Source organism: Schistocerca americana, chromosome 9, assembly GCF_021461395.2.
Source record: "Schistocerca americana isolate TAMUIC-IGC-003095 chromosome 9, iqSchAmer2.1, whole genome shotgun sequence".
NCBI lineage: Eukaryota > Metazoa > Arthropoda > Insecta > Orthoptera > Acrididae > Schistocerca > Schistocerca americana.
Window position 1 is genome coordinate 75,511,811 of NC_060127.1, and position 5,482 is coordinate 75,517,292.

The 5,482-nt window shown below is 44.9% G+C and overlaps 1 pseudogene; it reads right to left on the reverse strand.

Moving 5' to 3' along the window:
- Positions 1–376: 376 nt before the first annotated feature.
- Positions 377–494, reverse strand: LOC124551623 (annotated as a pseudogene).
- Positions 495–5,482: the final 4,988 nt, after the last annotated feature.

Genomic DNA, 5,482 nt, shown 5'->3' on the forward strand with positions numbered 1-5,482 from the left:
TCATTATGTAAGCTCAAGCTCAACCTCGCAACTTGGACTTAAAAATGACAATCGATAAATAAACCAACAGCAAGTTGAGTACCACACAGGAAACGAACAATTCTCTCTGGAAGCAGCTCTATCTCATAATCAATAAAAATCGAACACGCATTACGCAGAACGCTTTGTTGGAATCAGCCTCCGTCTTCAGGCCAGAAGTGGCCCATCGGGACCATCCGACCGCCGTGTCATCCTCACTGAGGATGCGGATAGGAGGGGCGTGTGGTCAGCACACCACTCTCCCGGTCGTTATGATCGTTTTCCTTGACCGGAGCCGCTACTATTCGGTCGAGTAGCTACTCAATTGGCATCACGAGGCTGAGTGCACCCCGAAAAATGGCAACAGCGCATGGCGGTCTGGACGGTCACCCATCCAAGTGCCGGCCACGCCCGATAGCGCTTAACTTCGGTGATCTGACGGGAACCGGTGTATCCACTGCGGCAAGGTCGTTGCCAGCCTTTACTAGCTGCTCCTAAAATAGCTGCTGTTCGCCCTGAAACACCCTCCGCATCGCAGCCAGGCCCGATATCACCCCACGTCACAACACGGCCACACGGGCGCCCGCTACGGAAGCGGGTCACGCCCGTGCCTCCAATCACGTCACAACGTATCGTGTCGCGCGCTGCCGCCTGCGCTATCGAACATTTCCTGTCTGCTCTTAAGCGGCGTTCCGGCGTAGCGTTGTAGCTCCTAGAGCAGTGGTTCTCAAAGTATGCGCCACGGCACTCTGGTGCGCCCTAGAACATTTGCGGATGCGCCCTGTAATATTTAAGGAAAACATATGGCCAAATATGAAACAACATACAGCTAATCAATGCTATCCATTTCACGACAGGTATAATACGGAAGGAGCCGAATAGTTTGGTTAAGGAAGTAAGGTGGCTTATTCTCCTTGAGTGTCGACAGTATTCGGAACGTTTCATGCCGACTGTCTTCTCTCTTCCATTGCTGCTAATCTAACAGTAGCGGCTGTTTGCGAGCTGGGCAAAGGTATTTCAAAATAATTAATGACGATAAAGCCATTGCTGGCCCATCGGGGTCATCCCTTACGCCACCGACAAGTGTAAGGAATTCAAGGGGAAGTGTAACCGCGGTGGAGCGAAAAAAATAATTATTCGTATGGCAGAATGCTGCGGTCTGAAGAAACAGAATGGTCAGAAAATTGTCATATTGCTACTGAGACGCCCTGCAAAACCCTCCGGGCAGGATAGGTAGTTTAAGTTGTGGAAAGCGGCCAAAATAAGCGGCTGACAGCTACACTCGAACATACAACCTTTTATTTGATCAAACATTACAAGGACCAAGAAAATATTTTTTAAAAAAACACAGCTTTAGTTTTGGAAATCAATTCGCGGCTGAATGCACTGTAAAATCTCATGCCTTAAGGGCAAGACCACCTTAATTTAAAATGGCTGAAAGCCAATAACGTAAAGCTCAACCAAAATCGGAAATTTAAAAGACAAAGCCGTATCTTAAAACAGTTCCTTAATTAATCAGAAGGCTCAAAGAATCTGACAGCTTAAGAGCAGAACAACTGTAATTCACAATCGGCTGAAGGCCCAATACTTGAGACTCAATAACATTAATTTTAAAAATGCCAAAGGCTTTACATAAAACAGTTCTTAAATTAGGCTGAAGGCCCAAACCATCTGATGCCTTAAGGGCAAAACAACCTTAATCTAAAAATCGGCTAGAAGCCATACAAGTACAAACAGCAAGAACAAACAAGAAAAGGCAGTACACCCAAGGGCACTCAGAAGTTCCGAGGGTCGGCCTGGAATTCAAACACTATAATGCTCGCTTATGTGAGACAGGCAGTCGGCCCAACCATTCTCGATCCGACGACAACCCAACTGACAGACCCACTAACAATATAACCTCCGCTTCATCTGACCAGCAGACAACAGGGAGTTCAATGGAACAATGTAGATGGTATTGGTGCCCACAACCAATTACACATTGAGCTGTCAAACTACACAGCATTCTGGACAGCGACAACACGATGAGGAAAACACACTGCCTGAATTTATGTCAATGGCCAGGGCAGGTAACCGGAACGTTAACGGCCACAATGCAGAAGACTCTGCTGGTGCACTTCAATTGAAATAACCAAGTATAGTTAAACTCCACTGGAGGGTGGCTAAAATTTGCCAACTTCAGAAACATATATTCCTCGCAGGAATGTCCCAACAGCCGACAACGAACTTCAGACGACACAATGTGAAGAGTCCTGACTTGCTGGTAGATTGAGTCAGAACTCAACTTTCATGTCCAGGATCGGTGAGCCACGAACCTCGTAGCAATGGGAACAGCACCAGTCACACGGACACCACATGGAGGCCGCCAGCAGGCCCGGCCAAACCACGCGCCGCATAGATTTCCTCGCTGCTTCATGCCAACCGACCAACTGCCCAGGATCGGAAACGGTGAGAGGACCAAATATACGTCGGCCGATGAGACGACCAACCGAACAACCAACCAATGGTCGTCCCACTCCAATCTTCCTCCGCTGGACGGTTCATGCGTGTCGCCAGTGATCGGCGAGCACTGGCTGTCGGCGCCTCACCGGCGCTCCGTCCCCAACTTCACTGCCGCTGCTTCCCGACTGCACTGCTGGTCCGTCTCCTACTGACTGCCAGACACACGACGACCAGGAAATACTATTGGTCGTTCCAGAGATGGTACGACAGTGTGCTTATCGATATGCGCTGCTGCTACTGCTCACGGGCAAGTAAGGCAGGAAGTTAGTGACGCCAGTAAATGGAATAAGAAAACGAGGGGGCAGTACCGAAATAGAAGATGACAAGCAATAAATGGCATGAACACTGTGGTGTCACCGCCAGACACCACACTTGCTAGGTGGTAGCCTTTAAATCGGCCGCGGTCCGTTAGTATACGGCGGACCCGCGTGTCGCCACTGTCAGTGATAGCAGACCGAGCGCCACCACACGGCATGTCTAGAGAGACGTACTAGCACTCACCCCAGTTGTACAGCTGACGTTTTTAGCAATGGTTCACTGACAACTACGCTCTCATTTGCCGAGACGATAGTTAGCATAGCCTTCAGCTACATTTGCTACGACCTAGCAAGGCGCCGTATTAAATTGATATTTATTATATGAAGCATGTATCTTCAAGAGCGATGTTCTACAATTGTGGATTAAAGTTACGTATTATGTCAACTACGTACTTTATTTGCAATTCTCAAGATATTGTCCTGTTCCAGACCTCACGCCAGTCTGCGTGTAATTAAACGCGTGCATTTCGGCCTCCTCTAGCAACACAGTGTTGGCGCTTCTGCCAACACTACAAACACGAGCCGTGCAAGGCTCAGCTATAATCATAACAGTATATATTGGTGGGAGTGATTAATGGCCAACACAGTAACTTATTTGATCTCTGCTGTAAAAAACTTGCAGTCAAAGACTGCAACTATGGATTGCAAGTTTTTACAACATAATGCTTCACGGTGATTCATTATTAATAAGTGCCTCAATTGCTATTTTCTTCAACTCATTTCCCTAGAACTGCATTACAACAGCCTTACCTTAATTTCACAATTTTTTGGTAGAAATGATGCGCTTTTAGCGAAACCTTTTTGCTTTTGTTTTTAAAATATAACTATCATAGTCGCTGGTCGGTACAGGCGCACAAGCATCCGTGGATGACTAGCACGGTCGTGGAATGTTCCTAACCATACCCTATCTCACCAGCCCTCGCCCTGCAGGCGCCGTGCAAATTATTTTCGCACACCTCGTCTCGTGCCTTCTTTGCATGACCAAACGGTACGACATATGCGTCGCTCTTAAAGTTAGTAAATAAACATTGAGTTAATCCACAGTTTTGTCAAGCGTTAATGGATTTCTGGTCAGACTCATTTTCCTAGACCAATGGTTCTCAAATTTTTTGAACTTAGGCCGCATTTAAAAGGCCGCAAGTAATTGTGGGCGCACTGTATACACATTTCTGAGGAATATTTTACAACAGTCAATACAGGAAATAAACACTGTGATAAAATAGCAATTAAGTCATTTTATTTTGAATTTGGCGTCCCGACTACAGAAAATACAACTTATAATAATAAAAAAATACATTATCACAACATGAACAATTAGTTTTTATACAACCTCCTACCCTGCCAAGAGGAACTATGAAGTGGAACGTATTGAAATGAAATAATGCAATAAAACTAACGATTAATTCAAATTGTAGAGAAAAGTAATAATGCAATACAAATGAAGCATACCTTACGTCTACTCTTTCTAGTGTTTAAGAGAAACATGGGTCTGATGTGTTCTCGTGATTTCTTCTATGTTGGGATATATGATTGAAAGAGAAACTCTCAACTGGTTCAAATGGCTCTGAGCACTATGGGACAACATCTGAGGTCATCAGTCACCTAGAACTCAGAACTACTTAAACCTAACTAACCTAAGGACATCACACACATCCATGCCCGAGGCAGGATTCGAACCTGCGACCGTAGCGGTCTCGCGGTTCCAAACTGAAGTGCCTAGAACCGCACGGCCACACCGGTAAGTAATTTGCCCCTCGACAACCACCTGACTTCTGTGTGTAAAAGGAACCATCTGTGCTCTGACTCCGTATCGATACAAAGTTTTTCGAATAAACGGGTTTTGACATGTCTTGTTTCAATAAAATTTACCATCTGAACAACTTTCTCTAAGACTTTTTTCAATTTTTCTCCCAATTTCTTTGCTGTTAGGGTTTCCCTATGAAGAAAGCAGAGAGTTACGATAATATCTTAATTTTGTTTTTCTGCAAAAGAAATAAGATCCTTAACACAGCCTACCACTGCAGGGGCGCCATCTGTAAAAATGCCTACACGCGACTTCCATGTTAACTGCCACTCATTAAGATAACCATTTAAAATGATGAAAACGTCCTCACCTATAGCAGACACACTTAACTGTTTGCAAAAAAGAAACTGATTTACTGCTTGATCTTGATTAATGAGACTGGCAAATGCTAAGAGTTGCGATTGGTTGGTAATATCTGCTGGTTCATCAACTTGCAATGCAAAGTGTGAGTGCTTGAGTTTATTACTGCATACATTTTTCTCAGTATTAGTAGACATTTCTATAGCACGCAAGTACTGTCAACTTCTCCTGCGGTCGTATTTTTTCATAATATGCTTCTAGCAACTAACAGAAAAATCCAAAAGCCGTCAGCTGGCAGTACGAGCTTCTCGAGACTGTATTCTTCTTGCTCAGTAACATAGAAAAATACAAATTTACCATTGTTTTAAGATGTGCTTTGTTTTAACTGAGCTTGCTGACTTCGACTCTGAGCTAAGTAAAGTCTGCCGTTTACGTCAGTGGACACAATGGTACGTAGCGCGGCCACTGCAAGATTAACAGAAATACAGAAATGAGAGGTGGAATATTTTATGGTTTGTCTTCCAATGCTGACAACCCACGA